The following is a 25,003-nucleotide window of genomic DNA, read 5'->3' as shown; positions in this document are numbered from 1 at the left end:
AGATGTCCAAAATTGGACATTATACTCCAACTACTGCCCAGCCAATGCATTGCACAGATTTGTCACTTCCTTGTTTTGTATTCAGTGCCTCAAAGAACAAAATCCAAAATTATGTTTGTCCTTTTTATTATTTTTTCCACCTACAGGTATTTATTTTAGAGATGTATATATTAGTAGCCCCAGATCTCTCCTCTTCATTCTATTCCAAATACTGCTATTCAGGGCATATTCCTTTTTTTTGTCATTTTCCTAAGATGTACCATTTCTATCTATCTATATGTTTTCTTTCTATCCATATTAAATTGAATTTGTAGTATAGTGTCAATTTATCCAAGTTCCCTTGCAGTCTTCCTTACCATTTGTTTTGCCTACTAATTTCAGCAACCTGTCCCTCTATTCCTCTGTCCAAATCATTTCATGTTTAAACAAAAGAGGTCACAGCACAGATCCCTGGAGCACATCACTAACCACACTTACTTTGTCAGGAAATTGTGCTTTCACAAACCCTGAAGAATCATTGTGTATTTTAAGAACTATAACCTGAGAATGTGCAGGAAAACATGCCTCCTAATCTTTCCTTTTGCAACATATACAGCTCACCATAATACTCACGTGTTTTGCTAGCACACGTACAAATCTTCATGCTTATATGTGACAGCCTCCTGAAGGCACTATTTCTGGATACGTTTGATCAGGAAAATAAGAGAGAAACAAAAGAAGAATGCCACGTGATTGTAAATTGGAATTCAACAAAACAATCCCCTCAAGCAGCACTCCATCCTTTTGTTGTCAATGAACAACTTGCACACAGTGTCCTTGGTGATGGTGTATTCAAGCGGCTGGCTCCTTCACATTGCTTAACCCTTTACTCATTCAAATAAGAAATGTAGTTGTACTGTTGCTTCGGTACGCGTGATTTATTTTTTGGATGGATGTGTGGTATTCATCACATAACATTCCAATGCTGAAAAATAGAACAGTTTTTCGACAATTTCTTTTTCTGCAGAACCAGTGTTAAGCACTCAAATGTAGTATAGCACATTATATAGCATGGATTAGATGTAGTTTATGTAGGTTAGATTATTAAAGCTTCCGCTTCGTTGGCCTAACACTGCACCTAACCACAGCTACATTCAAGGAATTTGGGTTTTACCACTAACTTCTCTCCTGAAAGTGTTGATTTCTGCTGTGGCACAGTTCCATGAGCAGTTGGAGAAACTGAGGAACAGGAGTAGGCCATTTAGTCCCTGGGGGATGTTCTGCCATTCAATGAGCTCATGACTTAATCCATATCACTGAATTCCTTTGGTTAACAAATATATTTCAATGCCAGATTTAAAACTAACTGTTGATCTAGCATCAATTGCCTTTTGCAGAAGAGTGTTCCAAACTTCTACCACTCTTTGTTTGTAGAAGTGTTTCCTAATTTCACTCCTAAACTCTGGCTCTAATTTTTAGTTCTAATCTTCCCAATTGAGGGAAATTGTTTCTCTCTATCTAGCCTATCTGTTCCTCTTAATATTTTGAAAACTTGATTCAGTCATCCCTTAACCTTCTGAGTCCAGAGAATACAACTCTGGTTTGTGTCATTTATCCTCCTAATTTAATCCTTGGAGCCATGAGGCTGGATTTTTGTGTTGGGCTTGGAAATGGGAAGTGAGCCATTTCCCAACTTTGGGAACACGATCCCGTCACCTCTGCCCGTACCCGCCATATTTTCATCTCCTGGAGATGTAGATGGGCAGGGCTCAGGTTTTCCAAATCCTGAGGCAGCATCAGAGGAGTGCGGATTCCAAGTCTGGCTAAGTAGAAAGCCCGCCTTGGTTCATTAGGACATTGGCCCAGCTCTCGACATCATTCTTTTGCCACATAGGTTTGCCTTATCTAGCTTATCTAAGCCTGTCACAACCTTGTACAACTCTATCAAATCTCCCCTAGAATTCCTTTGCTCCAAGGAAAATAACCCCAACTTTTGCAACTTACTCTTGTAACTAAAACCCCAAAACCATTTTGGTAAATCCCTTCTGCAATCTCTTGAGGATCTTCACATCTTTCCCAAATTGTGATGACCAGAACTGGGTGCAATACTCTAGTTGGGGCCTAACCAGAACTTCATAAAGGTTCAGCATAACTTCCCTGCTTTAGTACTCAATGCCTCTGTGTAAGAAGCCCAAGATCCCATATGCTTTGCTTTGCAGACTCTCAAGATGCCCTGACATTTTCAACAATCGATGCAAATGAACCCTCATGGCCCTTTGTTCCTACACAGTCTTTGGAATTGTACCATTGAGTCTATATTGCCTCTCCCTATCCCTTCTGCCAAAATGCCTCACACCTCACACTTTTCTGTATTGAATTCCATCTGCCACTTGCCTGCTCATTCTGCTGGCCTATCTATGTCCTGGTGCAGGTGATTCATATCATTCTCACTGTTTGCCACTCCTCCAAGTTTTGCATCATCAGCACATTTTGAAATTTGACTTTGTATTCCAAGATCCAAGCTGTTCATTTAGAACAAAAAAAAGCAGTAGTCCTAGCACTGACCCTTGGAGAATGCCACTGTCTACCACCTTTCAGTATGAAAAACAACCATCTACCACAGCTCGCTGTTTTCTGTCCTTAAGCCAATTTTTTATCCAACTGCACACTTGTCTTCCTATTCCATAAACCTCAATTTTGTTAACCAGCCTTTTATGTGGTATTTAGTCAAACGCTTTCTTAAATTCCATAGGCAACATCCACTCTATTCTCTTTATCAACCTTCTCTATTACTTCATCAAAAATATGAACTAGGTTAGTCAAACACGATCTACCTTTTACAGATCTGTGTGAACTCTGCTTAATAACTCAAACCTCTTCAAGTGCCTGCTGAGCGCCTCTTTGATTATGGATTCCAAAACCGTAGCCATCACTGATGTTAAACTAACCAGTCAGTAGTTGCTAAGACTTTCCTTACACCTTGTCTTGAATAAGGGTGTCACATTTGTCTCCAATCCTCTGGTACTTGCCATGTATCTAGGGAAGACCGAACGATTAAGTCAAGTCCTTCTGCTATCTCCACCCCCACCTCGTTCAGTAACCAGGGATGCAAGCCATCTGGACCAGGTGGCTTATCTGCCCTAAGCATAACCAGCCTATCCAGTACTGCCTTCTTTTCAATTTCCACACTATCCATTGCCTCCACTATCTCCGCTTCTACCGATATTTTATCAGATTCCTCTTCCTTAGTAACCACCAACACAAAAAACTCATTAAGTATTCTAGCCTTGCTCTGCACCTCTAAGCATATATCACCCTCTTTGACCCTTAATGGGACCCTGCCATCTCTTAATACCCATTTACTATTTATATGCTGGTGGAAAATCTTTGGGTTTCCTTTTATGTTGACTGCCATCCTTTCTCATACTTTCTTTCTTTGCCAGCCTGATCTTCCTCTTCACCTCCCCTCTCAACCTATTGTATTTCACCTGGTTCTCACTTGAAGAATTCACCTGACGTGCATCATACACCCTCCATTTTTTGTTTCATCATAATCTCCATCTCCCTGTCTTATGTTTCCTATTACTTTTAATAGAACTACGATTAGATCATTTGAACACTGCTGTATGAAATGAGATGACTGAGCAGGCTCATATAGAGTATATTAGCCAATGGTTTAATGTACTGAAAAGGCTCTTTGAACGCAATGGAATCACAGCCACAAATTGTATTTGACACCAATTGAAACTCTTTTTTGGTTGTGCATTCTACTGTTACAATATGAACTACTAGGACCATTCAGATTCCCTGAACCAAAGAATTGAAATAATATAGAATCCCAAATCGTTAAAAGCTGCAGTCTCTCACTTTACACTAGCCTACATGAGCTGATTTCCTAATGGCTCACACATATTCCTTTATGTAGCACAGCCTCGAATAGGGATTAGGCCAGGGTAAAGTAGCTAATTATCTGTGCCAGAAACCCACCTTTGGATAAAAATCTTATTATTCCATCATTTCTTTTTCACAATTAATTATAATCCTTGAAATTTGTGTTCCCCATTGACTCTACATTAAGTAATTGTATTCCCAGATGGCTAGATCATAGATGTGGGTAAATACAGAAAAGCTTCATTATTTAAAACAAAAACTCATGGGAATCGACAGTCATTCTTGCCAAGGGTGTTTCATCTTTAACAACTTCTTCCGACAAAAAGGAATCTTCACTTAGGACCAGAGAAAGTGCTGATGAAAAGAAAAATCAAAATGATGGAATAAAAATTTAAAGCAGCAGGTCAGTTATCATCTGAAAGGATTGATTTAACTTTGTGGGTGGGAATCCGTATCAGAACATAGTGCATTAAATCACCAATTATTCTATACAAAGGTTATACCCAAAATATTTCCTTTTTCTTACTAAGTCTCTCTCTCCCTCTTTGCTCCTAAAAGGTTGGATTTATGGTTCCACAGGAGATGCTAAATGAGACCATAAGACGTAGGAGCAGAAATAGGCCATTCAGCCCATCGAGTCTGCTCCGCCATTCAATGAGATCATGACTGATCTGATAATCCTCAACTCCACTTTCCTGTCTTTTCCCCATAATGCTTGATTCCCTTACTGATTAAAAACCTGTCTATCTCAGCCTTGAATATACTTAATAATGCAGCCTCTACAGCCCTCTGCGGTAAAGAATTCCACGGATTGACTATCCTCTGAGAGAAGAAGTTCCTCCTCATCTTTGTTTTAAATGGGTGCCCCCTTACTCTGAGATTATGCTCTTTGGTCCTAGACTCTCTCACAAGGGGAAACAACCTCTCAGCATCTACCCTGTCAAGCCCCCTAGGAATCTTATATGTTTCAATAAGGTCGCCTCTCACTCTTCTAAACTCCAATGAGTACAGGTTCAACCTACTCAACCACTCCTCATAAGAAATCCTTCCATATCCAGAATAAACCTAGTGAACCTCCTCTGGACTGCCTCCAACGCCAGTATATCTTTCCTTATATAAGGGGTCCAAAGTTGCTCACAGTATTCTAGGTGTGGTCTAACCTTGTATAGTTTTAGCAAGATTTTCCTATTTTTATTCTCCATTCCCTTTGAAATAAAGACCAACTTTCCAGTTTCCTTCCTCATTACCTGTTGAACTTGAATGTTAGCTTTTTGTGAGTCATGCATGAGGGCTCCCAAATCCCTCTATACTGCAGTTTTCTGCAGTCTTTCTCCATTTAAATAATATCCAGCTCCTCTACCCTTCCTGCCAAAGTACATAACCCCACATTTTCCCACATTATATTCCATCTGCCAAGTTTTTGCCCACTCACTTAACCTGTCTATATCCCTCTGTAGACACTTTGTGTTATCCTCACCACTTGCCTTCCCACCAATTTTTGTATCATCCACAAACTTGGCGATAGTACATTCACTTCCCTCACCTAAATCCTTGAACACCTTCCCCAAATTACTATTATTCTTCTGCAAGTTTTAATAGTGAATGAAAAAGGGGAGGAGTCACTGCCCAGTCTGACCCTGCCTGAAATCCACACATATAGACATGGCTAGATGACAGGTGGGAAGCTTGGCTAATATTCTCCTCCAGCCATGAACGCAGAGGCACTGATGCCATTTATGTTTCCCCACTTCCATTTTCAGTGCTAAGGTCAGCCTACATAGCAATGATTGGTAGCTAAATTTGGGACATTTCTCATTCACGTGCTTCAGGTATGCACCGGATAAACTTGATGAACCATTGGTGAAGACCAATCCCAGATCCAGAGTGGACGAGTTTAGTTAAACCATAAAGGAGCATTTGAAATTCACACTAGCTGAATGCTTGGCATTCAGTTTGAAGTGCAATATGGATTGGGCAATATCATTACTTTCTAAGTGAGTGTTTTTTCTCAATACAACTTCCTGAACCAGGTTATTGTGTTCAAGTAAATGGGAAAATTTGACCTGTGTTTAGAAGATGATCTTCAGCATTGCTGTGTTTGGGCCAAGCTTCTTTGTGGATTGCCTTGATGTGGCGGAGAGGTTTGTGCTGTCCCACAGTCCCTTGGGCAATGCCATTGGGAGCTCTTTGCTGCTGGTCAGGCCACTCGTGGTGGCAAGATCTGGGAGAGGTGCAAATGATCCAAAAATTCCTCAACAACAGAGCAGGCGAAGGAAAACTGTGGATTTCACCAGCTGCAAAAGTAGAAGAAGGCTGCAGCAACAAGGTGGTCCTTGTCATCATGTTTCAACAAGTCACTGAAACCTGATCATGAACCCATCAAGATCATGTGGGACATAACGTCGCCCCAAGTTCCCCATGTTAAACAAGTCATGTGCAGGCTTCTACCAGGGTCTGTTTGCCAAGCCCTGTGGCAATGGAGAATTGGTGATGGGGACAGGGCTGTGAACTTGGCAGCCCCAAGTCAACAATCTGCACAAAGGCAACAGATATATGAAGATCATTGGACATCCGTGTTGGGACAGAGCTGTTTTTGGGCAGCAGCATCCTGACTGAGCAGTCCTCTTCAAGATACTCTCAGCTTACCCCAAGTGGGGAGGCGTCTAGAAAAGATGCCCTAAAATTAGGCTATCCCACTTTTTCCTGGCTGGGAAAACACACCCTGCAGGATCACCAGTTTGTGGTCAAAGGAATAAAACATTAAATTTTGCAACTTGGATTGTCAGAACATTCATGCATAATCGAGAGTGACCGTCCAGAAAGAAGAACTGCAATCATACTGTGTAAACTATCAAGACTCCAAACTGTCATCATCTCCATCATGGAGGCCTGCCTTCCAGGGGAGGGGCAACTGAAGGAACAAGTTTGGGATGCACCTTCTGCTGGAAATGAAAGGCTGATGGTGACCCTTGCGTCCACCGAGTTGGTTTTGCCATCTGGAATAGGATTTTGGATGCACTGCCAGAGCTCCCCAGTTGTATAAATGAAAGACTCATGACACCTCACATGCAACTCAGCCATAACCAATATGGCATCATCATCCACCCTTATGCCCTGACCCTAGACTCCAATGAAGGTATTAAGGAAAAATTCTATTCTAACCTTGATGAAATCCTCACTGTCATCCCAAAAAAAGAAAAGGTCATCCTTCTGGAGGATTTTAATTCCAGGGTTTGCCATGACTCTGAAGCCAGGAGCAGAACCATTGGGAAAAATAGGATGAAAAAAGCCAATGCAAATGGCAGCCTCCTCCTGATGAAGTGTGCTCAGCATGTCCTCATTATAAAAAGGATCCTCTTGCACCAGAAGGACAAATACAAAAGCATATGGAGGCATTCTAGATCAAAGCATTGGCTCCTCCTGGATCATGTCATTGCTCAGATCAAAGATCTAAGTGATGGCTGTATCATTAGATCTATTCGGGGGACTGATGCCTGCTGGATGGATCAACTGGTGATCAACATCCAACTAGAACCAAGAATCACAACGTCCAAAAGTCCAGGAGGATGGAGATCAATGTCTCAGCCCTAAAGCAGCCTGACTGGAGAGGAAGATCATGGAATATCTTCACACATCTGGAATATCTTCACACATCCAACTCAATTCTAGAACAGTGGAATCAAATAAAGTCAGCTGGACTAAACGCCTGTCTCCAGATAATTGAGTTGGAGCATTGTCGTCACCAGGACCAGTTCAATGAAAACTATTCTGAAATATGTGACCTTCTGGGACAGAAATGAGCAGCCTTCATTACCTGGCAGGACAGCATGAGGTCACTTGTCAAGAAGATAGCATTCCAACAATTCACAGCTGACAGCCAAAGCCAAATCCGAAGATAAAAGACACGTGGTGGGAAGAGAAAGCCTGGGAGATCCAATCTTTTATCTGACCATCATGACATATAGTGCATTTTTGAAGCCACCAGGGCTGTCTAGGGACCAAGGTCAAATGGACAAAATCCCCTTCGTCCATAGAATAGTGCCTTTCTTTTTAAGAATGACAATGCTAGCCATCAGTGCTAGAAAGAATAGTTACAAAAGCTCCTAAACATTGAATCCACAGTGGTAGATGATACTCTCCAGGGTATCCCCCAGTACTCTGCGGTAGAACTCATGGGTGAACCACCATCAATGGGAAAGCTACAATACACAAACAGTCAGATAAGAAACAACAGAACCTATGACTCTTGATGGTATTCCAGCTGAGATCTTCAAAGTCAATGCAGGTGGGCTTTTGCTCACATCAAAAGCTTCATGCACTCACCCTATGGATTTGGGAGGAGAAAGAGCTACTACACCTTCCCCCGCTCCCACCCACCATTGTAAGGTGTTGGGTGGTGCCGTTCAGTAGGTCTTATTAAGATATTCATAGTTTTGGTTGTTCAACAGTAAGTATTCATTAACTACTAGAAACTACATATGTAGGCATAGAATGGTCCAAGCTAGGAGCTATGTCCATGTTTGCTTCTACACATGGCTCTATCCAACATTGTACTGACCCCTAGGTGTGGGTCATGTGTTCTATTACATCACTGTGTGCATGGTACTGTACTTGGTCCCATGTTAACCCTTTATGTGCTAGACCCTTATACTACATCCTCCGCTTTAAGAATGTGACATTTGTAACTATCTTGAAGAAGGAGAATAAGTCACAATGTGGGAACTATTGAGATATTTCCCTCATGTCCATAGCAGGGAAAATCCTGACAGACGTTCTCCTGTATCACCTACTTCCTATAGCTGAGGAGATCCTCCCAGAAACACAGTGTGACTTTAGACCTTCCAGAGGAACCTCTAACATAGTCTTTGTTGCCAGAAAAATCTGAGAAACATATTGATAATGCTAGGAACTCTTCATTACGTTCATCGATCTGATCATAGCATTTGACTCAGTAAATCGCTAGGTTCTATGGATTGTGCTCTAAAAATGTGAATGTCCAATAAACTTCATCACAATCCTGCAATTGCTTCATGATTAAATGACTGCAACTGTCTTGGGTGGGAGATCTGAAACAACCTATACTACTTGGAATCTACCTGACAGTGGCTAATCAACTCATCAAGGTCAACTACTCTATGATGTTAGCATTAAATACCATCTAATGTTTCAGGTCAAGTGACCTTTCATCAGAACATCTTTCATCTGAATCTGACCATTGTCGATTGTCATTTAAAAAAAACAACCCACCTGGTTCACTCATTAGAGAAGAAAATCTGTCCTTACCTGGCCTGGCCTACATTTGATTCCAGACCCACAGCAATGTGGTTATCCTCTGAAATGGCCCAGCAAGCCACTGAGTTCTCAAGGCCAATTAAGGATGGGCAATAAATGCTAGCTTAGCCAGCAATGCCCCCATCCCATGAACAAATTAAAAACAGTGCAGTACAGACTTGATGGATTGAATGGCTTCCTTCTGCCTGTAAAGATTTTGTGATTCTGTGATATTCCACCTCCTGGATATGTTGAAGGAGAGACTCTGGAACAAATTGAACACTTCTATACCTTGAAAATCACCTTTCTCCAAAGGCCACCATTCAGCCTTCTACAAACTACGGTAGCTACAACTACTTTTTTGACAACAAAAAACTCCATAAGTCAACAGAGCAGTTATCTACACAGCAGTTGTGCTCACAACACTGCTGTGCTTCAGTGAGACCTGTAACAGCGACACCTAAGAGTGCCAGAGAAATTCCATCAGCAATACCTCTGTCACATCCTTCAGATTTAATGTGAGGATTGTTAAACAAACATGCTCCTCCTCGAACATGAGCATTCAGGCAAAGCCCCTGCAAAATCAACTTTAACGGACTGGACACTGTGTACAGATGGCTGGAACTCATCACCCCAGTGAGGCCCAGTTTTCTTAACCCCCAAATGGCCAATGTTCCAGTGGAGTGCATGTTTCAAAAACACACTGAAGCTCTCTTCGTGGTGCAACAGTATTGACATTAATGATTTGGAGGAGCTTGATACCAATTATTCAAAATGGCAACAACTTGTCCATCAAGTTGCATCATGCTTTGAGTCACAAGCTCTTAATGTTGGGGCAGATCTGCGGCAAAGATGGAAAGTAAAGGAAGCACTCCAGATCCCACTATCTGATGGGACATCCTGCTCCATGTGCTCAAAGATCAGATCGAGAATTGACTTGTTCAGTCACATGAAATCCGACAGCAGAAACTTATGAACCTGAGTAGACATCATCCTTGGATCGAGGGACATCCGACAACAATGAATGGGCCAAGAACTATGGAACTATGGCAAGACTTCATCAATGTTTATGGATGAAAGAGATTAAGCAAATTAAGTCATGCCAAATTTGGATCTTGAAAGACCACAGATTTTATGAAGAATGAGGGAGTTGAATTCAAGTTTTATCTGCTGGCTGTAATAAGCTAGAGTGGGAGATGTTGCACCGAGTATTGCTGTCAACACTGTGAGAATAGTATTCCTTTGACAGTGGCAAATGGGCTGCTCTGATATGTGAATGAATATGTAATGCAGGATTCAGTAATTTTTGCACTTTATATGATAACTGTTTTGGAGAGGAGGGACATACAATTTTATTTAATTCTGAACTCAAGCCCAGTCACTTTGCAGGAGATAATGTTTCAGAACTTTTTTTTCTCCTGACGGAGCTGGAATCAGGACTGTTTCAGTGTTGCTTACCACTGCACCAATTTTTTTTAAATGGCAAAATCAGCAGCGGGCAGTAATTTCTGCTGACTCACCCCTGATTAAAATAATATTGTCCACACAGGCAGTAAACCTAATTGTCCATGTGCCTCCCAATGGAAAATGTTTTTTCTGAGCGACGGCCAAATAAAACCTTTAGAGGATGAGAGTACTTATAAGATGTTTTTCACCAGCACCTTGAAGAGTTAAAGTCTGTCATTGCAATGATTGTTCCAAACTACAATTAGAATTCATTACTTAACAGAATCTGTCTCACAACATAATTATCAGCGAGTGAAATAATCAACGTGCCTATCAGTTTTATAAAAGTAATTATACCTAATCATTCTTCTACTTATTCACATGGTGTATAACAGCTGCAGTAGCAGTGGCCAAGCCTGTCATTTTGATGTGAGCGCCACTTTGTTTCATATCACGATTGCGTAAACATTAGAATTTTGTATTTTTGGCGGAGATCCTCTGTTTCAGCTTGAAGAAGCAGTTACGCTTGAGGCTTTGTAACCCCATTAAATATTTTTAAGCTGTGCAATGGGCTGGCAGCTTCATTCCCATGGTCTCTCTGTGCAGCGGAACAGATTAGGTACTTCCCTACAGATTAGGAGGGAAAATCAGAGTGAGAGTTGCCCACAGCCAAGATCCTACATGGTGAAGTCATTGAGCCATTATAGCACAAAATCCATTTAGTCCATTGAATCCATGCCAGCTCTCAGTTGAGCAATCAAATCAGTCCCATTGCCGGTCCCTAACCCCATAGGCCTGTAAGTTTATTTCCCTCATTACCCTATCCAATTTCATTTTTGAAATCATTGTTTGTCCCTGTTTCCATCACCCACATAGGCAGTGAATTGCATGGCATTACCATTTGCTGTGAAAAGGAAATTTGTCCTAACATTTCCCCTATCTCTTGCCCACAACCTTAAATCTGTGTCCCCTCATCTTGTATCATCACTTAATGAGAACAGCTTTAAGTTCTCTACCTTTTCTAAACCTGTTATAATCTCCCACACCTCAATCAGTTCTTTCCTCAATCTCCTTTGCTCCAACTCCAGCCTTTCCAACCTAACCTTGTAACTAATACCCCCATCTCTGGAACGATTCTGATAAATCTCCTCTCTACCATCTCAAGGACCTTCACATTCATCCTAAAGTGTGGTAAGCAGAACTGGACACAATGCTCTAGTAATAACCAGAGTTCTGCAAAGGTTCAGCATAACTTCCCTGCATTTGTACTCAATACTTCTACTTCTGAATTCAAGATCCCAAATGCTTTACTAACTACTCCCTTCAGTATGCTCTGCCACCCTCAAAGTTCTATGCACCTGAGCCCCAGCCCCTCTGTCCCTGCTCACTCTTTAGAGCTGTGACATTAAGTATATATTGCCTTTAAGTTTACATTGCCTTGCTCTATTCCTCCTGCAACATGCACCACACCACATATTAAATCCCATCTGCCACTTGTTTGGCCATTCCGCTCGCCTATTTATACTCTGTTACAGAGTTTGGTATTACCCTCACTGTTTGCCACACCTTCAAGTTTGGAAAACATCTGTTGCATCCCCTTGATCAACTTTCTCTTTTACTTCATCAAAAAATTCAATTAGATTAGTCAAGCATAACCTTTCCTTTACAAATCTGCACTGGCTCCTTAATTGACTCAAACCTCTCTGAGTGTTTGTTGTTTTTTTTCCCCTGATTATTATTTCTAAAACCCTACCCACCATTGATATTAAACTGACCACCCTGCAGTTACTTGGAATATCCTTATACCCTTTCTTGAAAAAGAGAGTCACATTTGTCACATTCCAGCCAACTATGCAGGTACATTGGTAAAGATCTAGGAAGAAGTCAAACATGCACCCTTTCAGGTAATGAATGGTTCATTCCTTAAGAGAAGAAAGCATAATAAAATAATTCTATTTAAACAAAAGCATGCACATCTCTGGCAGACTCCATTGGATGTCAGTAATACACAAAGGCCACAAAGCCCTTAGCGCTTATTTTTCAGGATTATGGGCACTGTTTTAGCTCCAAAATGGCATACTTGGTGCGCATGCATACTTTTGGTGCGAGCTTTGCCAGATGCCATTTTGGTGATGGCACTTTTGTGCTGGTGGTGAATGTCCGCTGGAACTATGTGGAGCCGGCAGATCGTGATAGCAATCAACATGCAAATCCATTTGGCACAAGTGGGGTCATTTTGAAGCTCAACATTCCAGCTAGTACCTTCCCTTAACTTTACACAGATGAACAGGCAAAAAGGACCCTGCCACCCTCAACCTACCACCAGTGCTATTTAAAGGGATCTTTATTGACTTACACTGACTTTTGCTGTGATTGTAGAAGTGTTTGCTGGTTTCTAAAATTCTTTAAAATTTTTACAGGGAATTGGGTAGCAGGTGTTGAAAGATTTTGTCTTGTCTCAAAAATACTACAAAAACCCCTTGCTCACAGACATGTGCGCAATAGTATGCATACCTCTTAGATTGCAGCATGACAGAAAATAAGCAGAAGCAGCACAGAGCAGGATAAATTGCTACAATAGGGAGGAGGCTGAAAAGGGCTCTTAGCAGGACATGATGTCCACCCAGAGTATTCAGGGAGTAATTCTCCTACCAGAACCTCAGTGAGGAATAATGGCCTGAATTTTACCCTTGGGGTGAGCCCGAAGTCAGCGCAGCCAGAAGCAGATGTAAAACCCACTCCCAGCCAATATCGCACTGTGAACGCGATCTTACGTTGGCTGGCCAATTAACAGCCAACCAGCATGACACATGCGCTGAGAAAAACTCAGCACCGCCAGTGGGGGTGGGAAGAGGATGCTGGTGAGCCCTTCCACTCAGCTCCCTGAAGGCAGATAGCTGCCTCAGGGAGCTGCAGACCTCCACAGAATAAACGAAACAACAAAAAATGCTGCAAAAATTGTCCATGCAGCACAAATCAAGCACTTGAAAGCAGACCTCATATAAAACCGGTCCCCAAATATTTCTTTTTATTTTAAGTCCTTACGGAGATTTCATGCCGCCTTTGGATGAGGTTTCATCAAAAATATAAAGCCCACCTGGCCGATTGGCCCATCCGCCAACAATGAGGTTGGACGGACCACTGAAAATTGCTTACAGTTGGGCCGTTAATGGGCTTAATTGCCCGGTTAATTGTTGGTGGGCGACCTTCCAATTTTCTCGCATGCCCACCGAGCAAAATATCGCGCGCGAGTGCGTGATGATGTCGGGACGCTTGTCCTAGGCCCATTTCGGATTGGCCTGCCCACGGGATACAAAATCTCAGCCAATAAGTCACAAGTGCATTTCAGGACAACATCCTGACTGAAATCAGCCATCTGCTAGAGCCACAACTGCAACCTCAGAGCTGGACAAGCATGGCATTGCCAGCTTTGAAGGTGACTGTGGCCATTGCTTTTATGTTCTGATTCCTTCCAGGTTAGAGCAGGGGACATGTCCCAATTAGTTGTTCACTGTGGCATAAGGAGGTCAGTAAGACTCTGCATTCCAAGAAAGCTGAATAAATTACTTCCTGTGTTGCCAGAAAGAAGCAAGTAGAGCAAGCATAAGTCTTTGCAAGGAATGCAGGCTTCCCCATGGTGCAGGGTGGCACTGACTGCATGCACGTCACTTTGCAGGCACCATATATCATTTCAGATATCCCATAATGAAAAACGATTCCACTCTCTCAATGTCCAGCTGGTGTGCACCCATATGCAATGTATCATGCAGGTCAATACCCAGTATCTTGGCAGCAGTAATTGGGCAGAATCTTATGAAGGCAACAGGGGGCTAGGCTGTTGGCTAGGTAGTTGGCAAGACCCCCACGTTGCCTCTTTTCACACCATGTGCCAATTAACAGACCAGCGGCGGGCCTTATCCCAGGACCTAGGATCCTGGGGACAGAGGTCCCACCCATTGAGAGCTGACAGCCAATCAGAAGTTGAGGAAATGGTGAGTGCATGAGAACAGGTGAGTTGTTCTTGCATGGAATCAGTACCGACATTTTTTTTTATTTGTTCATGTGAAGTGAGCATTGCTGGCTAGGCCAGCATTTATTTCCCATCCCTAACTGCCCTTGAGAAGGTGCTGGTGAGCCACCACCTTGAATCACTGCAGTCCACAACATTCCTGTGCTGTCTTGGTTCTGTGATTCACTGAGCCACCATGATAAACCAGATGCGTACCATAAGGGCTATCCTTTGACAAGATGGCTCACAGCTCTGGTGAACAACCAGACTTAGCTCTGATGCACAGCCACATGATACCCAGAAATGGTTGAAGGCGCTGGATATAGTAAAGGCTATGGATCCTGACAACAGCCCAGCCGTAGGACTGAAGACTTGTGCCACAGAACTAGCCACAAAGCAAGCCAAGCTATTAAAGTACTACTGCAACATTAGCATCTGGCAATGTGGAAAATTTCCCAGGTATGTTCTGTCCACAAAAAGCAGGACAAATCCATTCCAGCCAAATACCTCCCCAGCAACCTCTTCTAGATCATCTGCAAAATGATGAATGGTATCAGTGCCAATGCTATCAAATGGTACTTACTCAGCAACACTGTTCAGTTTAGTTTCTGCTAGGGAAACTTGGCTCCAGACCTCATTACAGCATTGATCCAAACATTCCTTCCAAACTCATGACCACTACAATCTAGAAGGACAAGGGCAGCAGATAGACGGGAACACCACCACCTAGAAGTTCCCCTCCAAGGCACTGAACATCCTGACTTGGAAATACATAGCCTTTCCTTCACTGTAGCTGGTTCAAAACCCTGGAACTCTCTTCCTAACAGCACTGTGGGTATACTTACACCACATGAACTGCAGCAGTTCAAGAAAGCAGCTCATCACCAGCTTCGCAAGGGCAACTAGGGATGGGTAATGAATGCTGGCCCAGCCAGCGAAGCTCACATCCCATTAAAGAATAAAAAAATAATGGACAAAACAGCTAAATTCCAGAGGTGAGTTGAGATTGACTACCCTGAGATTGGGAAGAGTGTCCTGCAATCAGCATCATGGTGAAGCAGCCTGGGAAGAGTGTCCTGCAGTCAGCATCATGGTGATGCAGTCTGGGAAGAGTGTCCTGCAGTCAGCATCGTGGTGAAGCAGCCTGAGAAGAGAGTCCTGCAGTCAGCATCATGGTGAAACAGTCTGGGAAGAGAGTCCTGCAGTCAGCATCATGGTGAAACAGTCTGGGAAGAGTATCCTGCAGTCAGCATCATGGTGAAGCAGTCTGGGAAGACTGTCCTGCAGTCAGTTCTTGTTAAAAATAACAAGAGTGACATCACAACACAGCACGATAGAGCTGTGGAGAGGTCAAAACCAGCGGAGGTGCAGGGAAGCTTCAAAAGGTGACATCAGTACGAAGGTGAGAACTCATTGGTGAGTAGTGGGTAAGTGTTTTTCTCCAGTTTAAAACAGATTAAGCTAAGGAAAGGTAAGAGTTCGAGTTTTTATTTAAAGTACATCTATAATTTATCTTTTTTTGCTGTATTTAACTTAAAGTAAGGGTTTTTTTTTTCAACTGGAGGCATGGCAAGGCAGCTCAGTCCCATGTAATGTACCGCCTGCAACATGTGGGAAGTCCTGGATGCTCCTTGCACTCTGACTGACCACATGTGCAGGAAGTGCCATCAGCTTGAGCGGCAGCTGGAGGCACTGAGATGCATCAGTGAGGCTGAGAGTTTCGTGGATAGCACATTTTTAGCCATGATCACCCCACAACTTACAGAAGTGCAGACAGAGAGGGAATGAATGGCCAACAGTCAGACGAAAGGCATCATGCAGGTAGTCAGGAAATCCCCAGGGTGCATCTCGCTCGAGAACAGTTTTTCTGTGTTGGAAAATGTGAGAGTGACGGTTCCTCTGGGAAGTGCAGCCACGCTCATGGCACTGCGAGTGGTTCAGCTGCACAGTTGGGGGGGAGGAAAAAGAGAGGAATAGCAATAGTGGTAGGAAATTCAATAGTAAGGGGAACAGACAGGTGTTTCTGCAGCCGTAGGCATGACTCCGGGATGGTATGTTGCCTCGCTGGTGCCAGGGTCAGGGATGTCACTGAATGGCTGCAGGGCATTCTAAAGGGGGAGAGCAAATAGACAGAGATCGTGGTACATATTGGTACCAATGACACTGGTGAAAAGAGGGATGAGGTCCTGCAAGCAGAGTTTACTAGGAGACAGATTAAAAAACAGGACATCAAAGGTAGTAATCTCTGGATCACTTACAGTGCCACACGCTAGTGACTATAGACATAGGAGGTTAGTCCAGGCGAATGCATGGCTGGAGAGATGGTGCAGGAAGGGGGGCTTTAGATTTCTGAGATATTGGGACTATTTCTCAGGGTGGTGGGTCCTGCACAAGACAGATGGGTTGCACCTGAACTGGAATGGGACCAACATCCTTGCGGGGAGGTTTGCTGGTGCTGTTGGGAAGGGTTTAAACTAACTTGGCAGGGGGGTGGGATCCTGAGAGGAGGTTCAGCAAGGCGAGGTGCACAGCCAAAATTAGAAGAGAGAGCAAGTGAGTCTGGAAGGCAGAGAAATTATAGGCCAGTTAAGGCACAAGGGAGTTTGGCAAGGTTGATGGTATTTATTTTAATGCAAGGAGTCTGACAAATAAGGCAGATGAGTTGAGGGCACAAATTAACAAGGAAGTCTGATGCCATTGCTGTCACAGAGTCATGATTGAGAGAGGGCCAGGATGGGTAGCTCAATATTCCAGGAAATAGGGTCTTCAGGCGAGACAGGGAAGGAGGTAAAAGAGGAGGGGGTATCACAATATTGATCAAGGAATCAACTACAGCAGTAAGAAAGGATGACATCTTAGAAGGCTCCTCAAATGAGGCCATATGGGTAGAACTGAAAAACAAAAAAAGAGCAATCACATTGCTGGGAGTGTATTATAGGCCCCCAAACAGTCAGGGAGAAATAGAAGAGCAGATATGTAGGCACATTTCGGAGAAGTGTAAAAATAATAGGGTAGCAATAGTGGGGGATTTCAATTTCCCTAACTTTGGGCAGAATTCAGCCCTCGATGGGCAGGCGGACCCCACCAGCTCGGCAGCGGGCAGGCCGCTGAACTCTGTTGCCGAAGCAGGCCCTGCCACCATTTTAAGTGGGCAGGCCAATTAAAGTCCGCCCAGCAGGCTGCCCAGTGGGAAGCGCTATGCACTTCCTGTGTGGGGGCGGGGGAGGGATCCCCCAACTACATGCCTGAAAGAGCACACTGCTCCCTGAGGTTTCATGTTTTTTCAAAAGTCCGCTGGGGCTCCTGCCCTGCCCACCAGCATTAAGGTTGGACGGGCAGGGCCTTTAATTGGCTTAATTATCCTGTCAATGGGCTCAATTGGCCATTGACAGCTCAGCGGGCGGACAGCTGATTTCGCTGTGCTCCCGCCCTCCAGAATACTTAAACAGGGTGGGATGACGTCGGGGGTTCCTCCCGATATCATCCTGTGTCATTTTCCCGTCGACGAGCGGGCCCCGACCCCTGCTTGCCGACTGAAAAATTCTGGCCATTAACTGGGTTAGTCATAGTGTGATAGGTTTAGAGGGAGTGGACTTCTTCAAATGCATCCAGGAGAGCTTTTTAAGCCAGTACGTAGAAGGTCGTACAAGAGATGAGGCAGTCCTGGACTTAATTTTAGGGAATGAAACCGGTCAAGCGGTAGAGTTATCAGTGGGGGAGCATTTTGTAGATAGTGATCATAACTCCATTTGATTCAAGGTTGTTATGAAAAGGGTCAAGCATGAGCCAGAAATCAGAGTTCTAAATTGGGGGAAGGTCGATTTTAATAAGGTCAGACATGATTTGGCCAGAGTGGACTGGGAGCAGCTACTTTTAGGTAAATCTGTGTCAGAACAGTTGGACTCATTCAAGAAGCAAATAGGGAGAGTACAGGGCCAACATATTCCAGTAAAGACAAAGGATGGGACCAACAAATCCAGGGAACCCTGGATGCCGAGGGATATACAGGATTGGATAAAGAGAAAAAGGAAGGCTTATGGCAGATACTGAGGGCTCAAAACAGTGGAAGGCCTAGAGGAGTATTGAATGTGTTGGGGGGAACTTAAAAAGGGAATTAGGAGAGCAGAAAGGGGGCATGAAAATGTGAATGTAAATGAGAAGAGATTGTGGAATATGAGGCAAGTGGGATGTAAAAAAGTGGGTTGGGTATGAGCATACCAAAATCTTTGGCCTTTGGCTGTGGACTCATTGATGGTTGCTCCATTGATGGAGAATAATATCTCCTACATCAGTGTGAGTAGACACAGCTGTACCTATCCTCTGCTGGTTAGGTGCTGCTGCCTGTGTTATATGCTAATTTGCTCTGCAAGAGAGAGGGAAGGTGTGTCAATGAGTGTGGTGGAATCTGTTTGTGTGAGGTGAGTGCAAAAGCTGTAAGATGTGGGTGTGAGGCTTGCAGCTGCTTAAGTATGTGAGAATGAAATAGAGAATATAAATGACAGGTACGAGTACTGATTGATGGAGATTGTTGGTAGGAGTGTAATTGTGTGTGATGAATTTAGTGTGAGGTGCAGCTGGTGGTGCAGTTGGTAGGATATAGATTTGACAATACATCTACTGACCTTGACCACTCATGAAGTAATTGAACTTTTACCATGACTGCATCTTTGGTCTTCAGTACTTGAGTTTGACACTAGGGGAGACGTTTGCGTAGTGGTCTTATTGCTGGACTAGTAATCCAGAGACCTAGCGAAATCCTGCCATGACAGATGGTGGAATTTGAATTCAATAAAAATCTGGAATTAAGATTCTAATAATGACCATGAAATCATTGTCAGTTGTTGTAAAAACCCATTTGCTGTCCTTACCTGGTCCAGCCTACATGTGACTCCAGACCCACAGCAATGTGGTTGACTCTTAAATGCCCTCTGAAATGGCCTAGCAAGCCACTCAGTTGATACAAAGTCACAAAAAAGGAATGAAACCGGTCAGACCACCCAGCATCGACCTAAGAACCGGAAACGACAATGGCAATCTCAGCCCTGTCGACCCTGCAAAGTCCTCCTTAATAACATCTGCAATTTAGTGCCAAAATTGGGAAAGCTGTCTAGTCAAGCAACAGCCTGACATATTCATCCTCATGGAATCATACGTTTGAGATAATGTCCCAGACTCCTCCATCGCCATCCCTGAGCTGGCGGCACAGTGGTATACGGTCGGGAGGAAGTTGCCCTGGGAGTCTGTATCAGACTCGAAACTTGAACTCTGTTTCTCTCTCCATAGATACTGCTAGACCTGCTGAGTTTTTGCATGGCTTTATCTGGTCTGGTCTACATGTGACTCCAGACCCACAGCAATGTGGTTGACTCTTAAATGCGCTCTGAAATGGCCCTTCTGCATGTTTAATGCTAACCCCATGCAGGCAGTACGATGCGAGTTCGTTACACATCACACCATTTTTGGAGGTTTTCAAATTTCGTCCTAAAGTATTTTTGAGAGATCAAAGGAAATATTTTCCTGGGTGCAGCATATTTTGGAAAATCAGGCCATTCAGATTATAGGAACTTGTTTCCCTTCCCAATTTTCCAATACTCACTCAAGCACTCCAGTGCACATGCACAGACCTGGGAAAATCTCTGCTCCTGTCATTCCAGTGGTCCTGAGGCTCTTGCAAGGAAGCTTGCATCTTCAGAGGTTTCTGTACTTTCAGGTTTTTTTTTCTCAACTTCATACTCATAACGTTGAAATACCAAGCCAGATTGAAAAATCGTATCACCATGGTAACCTAATGGTTGAAGTAATAAAGAAGCAATTCTTTCATCATCAGTGCAGAACAAGATTCAGAACATGACACATATGTAATTTGTGCTGTGAATGTGTAACACACATAAATAATAGAAAAATATTAATTGAATAGAAATTCACAATTTAAAGCATTGAGGTCATGGCAATGAAAAGTCAGTGCAGATATGGAATAATTTTGATCTTTTAATTTGTATTCACTTAAAGCAGCTGTCCTGTGAAATATTGTTTCAGTGGGTCTTTTAATTTTTTTTAACAATATGTCTTTGTTGTCAGTCTTTCCTTTCCTCTCTTAGTTACCTTGGTCAAAAGGATAGACAAGTGAATTTGGGGGAAAAAAATCTCCTGGTGCTGCTCTAGAAGATTCATGAGTGTGCCCACGATTTTATGTCAGTTTTGTGGGGAAATGCCTGGCACCTTATTGGTATTTCTGTACTATGACATTGTCAAAATGAAGAATCCGAATTTCTGTAGGAATTGTTGGGCAGCCATCTAGGGAAGATCGGGAGGTGGGGAGAGGGGGAGGAGGGGTGTGGCAGCAAAGTAGTGTGAGAAGGTACGGGGTGGCGTGCTCACTGTCTTCCTGCTGTCATGCCACCTTGCCAGCGGGGATGGTGTTGGATGGCCATCCTGCTCCCAAACCAACTGAGTCATTTAAGTGGTCAATTAAGGGCCTCCTCCTGCCCCTGTTGGCAGTGAGCCAGTGACAGGTGAGCCCTCTGCCACATGGGAGGACTGCAGATGAACCCTGGCAGCTACCCTGTGGGCTCTGTGGGTGAGGGATAGGGCAGGCTCGGGGGCCCTCCTATTTGGGCAATCTTAGGCCCACAGAGGGCCCCCTCAAGGGCAATGGCCTGCCCCATGGTAACAGTGCATCCTGCCCTCACTAACCCCTCCCCCCTTTTTCTGGGGCCTGGCTGACTGGCCCCAATGCCCCCAGATCCCACTTACCCAGTAGGGGCACATGTCCATCCAGGCACAGTGGCCACGTCATCCAATGGCGATGCTGAGCTGCCAGTCTGGATGGCTGCTCTTGTGGGTGGGTGGCAGCCCATGAATTGGCTGTCGCTAACAAGATGTAGCTAGGGGTGACCTCCCCCCTCACCCTCTTTCGGATCTGTCACTGAGACCCATGCCACCAGTGTGAAATTCAGCCCAATGTTTTCCAACAGTGTCTAATTAGTCTGGTGCCATACATAATTCTCACAGTGTTGAAAGGGCCACATATGATTTAGCACTATCTATTGATAGAATTTATGCTCTATTAATGCAATAAATATCTACAGATAGGATTTCAGTCCTTACTAAATTTAAAGGAAAATTATTCAGGTAACACGCCCTCAAGCAACTGATGTCTCAACTCTGCTTTCAAGCTCTTCCATTTCCTCACTCCTTCCCCTTTCTGTAATCTCCCCCAGTTCTACATTCCTCCAAAATATGTGCTCTTCTAATTCTGGTCTCTTCAACATCCCTTATTTTAATTTCTTCACCATTGGTGGCCATGCCTTCAGCTGCCTTGGCCTTGAGCTCCTAAAAATTCCCTCCTTAAACATTTCCACCTCTCTACATCACTTTCTAAGAAACTCCTTAAAACCCACCTCTGTGGCCAGGCTTTTGGTCATCTTCCCTAATTTCTCCATATTACATAGGATTACATGGCATATATGGCACAGAAACAGGCCATTTGACCCAAACATACCATTTCAGTTTTTATGCCCGATTTGAGCTTCCTCCCATCTTTTCTTATCTACCACTGTAACCATCTATTCCATTCTCCCTCAAGTTCTTGTCTAGTTTTCCCTTAAATGCATCTATATCATTCGCTTCAATCACTCCCTCTGCTAACAAGTTCCATATTCTCACCACTATTTGAATTAAGAAGCTTCTTTTGAATTCCCTATTGGATTTCTTGGTATTAATGGCCTCTAGTTATGCTCTTCCCCACAAGAAAATATATTCTGTCTGTAGCCACTCTATCAAAACCTTTCATAATTTTATGGACCTCTATTTGGTCACCCCACAGCTGCTTTTCACAAAAGAGAACAGACCCAGCCTGTCAATCCTTTCCTTTTTATTTATTCTTTCAGGGGATGTGGGCATCGATGACAAAGCCAGCATTTATTTCCCATTCCTAACTGCCCTTGGGAGGTGGTGGTGAGCTACCTTTTTGAAGCACTGCTGTCCATGTGGTGTAGGTACACTCACAGTGCTGTTAGAAAGGGAGTTCCTGGATTTTGATCCAGCAACAGTGGAGAAATGGCGATATATTTCCAGGAGTCAGGATGGGATATGGTTTGGAGAGGAACTTACAGGTGGTGATGTTGCCATGCATCTGCTGCCCTTGTCCTTCTAGGTAGTAGAAATTGTGTGTTTGCAAGGTTCTATTGAATGAGCATTGGTGAGTTGCTGTGATGCACCTTGTATATGACTCTCACTGCTGCCATTGTGCTAGTATAGAAAGTGAATGGTTAAGGTGGTAGACTGGGTAGTGCAATCAAGGAGGGTCTTTGTTCTGGATGGTGTTGAGCTTCTTGAGTGTTGTTGGAGCTGCACTCATCCAGGCAAGTGGAGAGTATTCCATCACACTCCTGACTTGTGCCTTGTAGATGGTGGACAGACTTTGGAGAGTCAGGAGGTGAGTTACTCACCTCAAAATTCCCAGTCTCTAACCTGCTCTCCTTGCCACAGTACTGAAAAAGCTGGTCAAATTCAGTTTCAATTTTGCCAGGGCTCTTGAAGCCACACTCAGTCAAATTCTGCCTTGATGTCAAGGGTAGTCATTCTCACCTTACCTCTTGAGTTCAGCTTTTGTCCGTGTTTGGATCAAGGCTGTAACAAGGTCAGAAGCTGAGGGACCCTGGTGGAACCCAAGCTGAGCAACTGTGAGCAGGTTATTGCTGAGTAATTGCCACTTGATAGCACTGTCTGGACGCCTTCCATCCCTTTGTTGATGATCGCGAGATAGCTTATGGGCCAGTAATTGGCCGGGTTGGATTTGTCCTGCTTTTTGTGTACAGGGCATACCGGGGCAATTTTCAACATTGTCAGGTAGCTGCCAGTGTTGTAGCTGTACTGAAACAGCTTGGCTAGAGGCTTGGCAAGTTCTGGAGCACAAGTCTTCAGTACTATTGCTGGGAAAGTTGTCAAGGCCCATAGCCTTTGCTGCATCCAGTGCCTTCAGCCGTTTCTTGATATCACATGGAATAAATCGAACTGACTGAAACCTGGCATCTATGATGCTGGGGACCTCAGGAGAAGGCCGAAAAGGATCACTCAACACTTTCTGACTGAAGATTATAGCAAATGCTTCATCCTTATCTTTACACTGCTGTGGTGGGCTCCTCCATCTTGAGGATGGGAATGTTTGTAGTGCCTCCTCCGCTACCATTCTCACAACTGAATGTGGCAGGATCATTAACTACCACCCACCGTGCCTCCCCCCCGATCCCTGACTCCTCCACATTGCAATTTGGTGCCATCTATGAATTCAGAAATTGTGTGCAGAATTTTCAGTTTGGTGGGCGTGCGCAATTGGCAGGCCAGGAATTGGCTGGGGAACGTACCGCAGCCCATGATCAGCCCCTACCCGCGATTTCAAGCTGGCTGGCCAATTAGCGTGTGCTGAGAAGCTCAGCACTGCCAGGGTGGGGGAGGGGGGGAGCAGGTGGAGCGTGGGCGCAGATGTCAACACGGGGCACAGGCCAGCACTGAGAGAAAGCTCCCTGAAGGCAGAGACCTGCCTCAAGGAGCTGAAGACCTGAAAAATCAATAATAAAAGTTTCAGTAGCTGAAAGAAAGTTTCCATGCATCATAATAAATCACCTGAAAAGTTAGCTACTGAAAATGCCGTCCAGAGAAATTTATTTATATATTATTTCATCACGGAAACCTCATCCCACCCATGGATGAGGTTTGATGAAAAATGTAAAGGCCGCCTGGCCGATTCGCCCATCCGCCAACCGTAAGGTTGAACGGGCAATGAACAATTGCAGGCAATTGCGCTATTTGGACTTAATTGTCCTCTTAATTGTCAGCAGGCGCGCTTCCAACTTTCACGCACACCCACCGACCAACATATTGCGCGAGCATGAGATGACGTTGGGACATTCACCTGACATCATCTTGTGCGATTTCACGCCCAATCGGCATAAAGTTCTGCCCTGTGTTTTTGTTTCCAAACTTCGAATTGTTAATGTAAATTGTGAATAGCAGGAATCCCAACACTGATCTTTATGTGGCTTGCTGTCATGTTTTGTTTTATAATGCCTCCTCGAAGCACCGGGGGACTTTTTATGCTAAAGGCACTCAATAAATGTAAGCTGTTCTTGAAGTTGAAATTCCTCCAGGTTTAGGGCATATATAGAATCAGTTGTCAGATGGCCATTTCTGTCTTTCGACAAAAAAATGTGCACATAGCTCTCACATCTGCAAAAGTGGACTAACAAAGGCGTAAATGCTTCTAACTTAAATCGTTGAAGTTGTTGGTGGTAGGAATACAATAATAATAATTTCCATTAATATCCTGCAAGTTGGACCCTCCATTAATGTAATGGAGATTGAAAATGTAATAGTTGCTGAAAATTTAGTGTTCAACCATTCTCATAA

General features: G+C 43.8%; 1 protein-coding gene across 1 annotated transcript in view; it reads left to right on the top strand.

Annotated features, from left to right (window-relative positions):
• celf4 (CUGBP, Elav-like family member 4) overlaps positions 1-25,003 on the top strand; it is a 1,275,411-nt gene that overhangs the window by 518,158 nt on the left and 732,250 nt on the right. The gene's annotated exons all lie outside the window — the stretch shown is intronic.

This window comes from Carcharodon carcharias, chromosome 1 (assembly GCF_017639515.1).
Source record: "Carcharodon carcharias isolate sCarCar2 chromosome 1, sCarCar2.pri, whole genome shotgun sequence".
Classification (NCBI taxonomy): domain Eukaryota; kingdom Metazoa; phylum Chordata; class Chondrichthyes; order Lamniformes; family Lamnidae; genus Carcharodon; species Carcharodon carcharias.
Note: the sequence above shows the minus strand (reverse complement) of the source record. Positions and strands in the feature narration are given on the sequence as shown.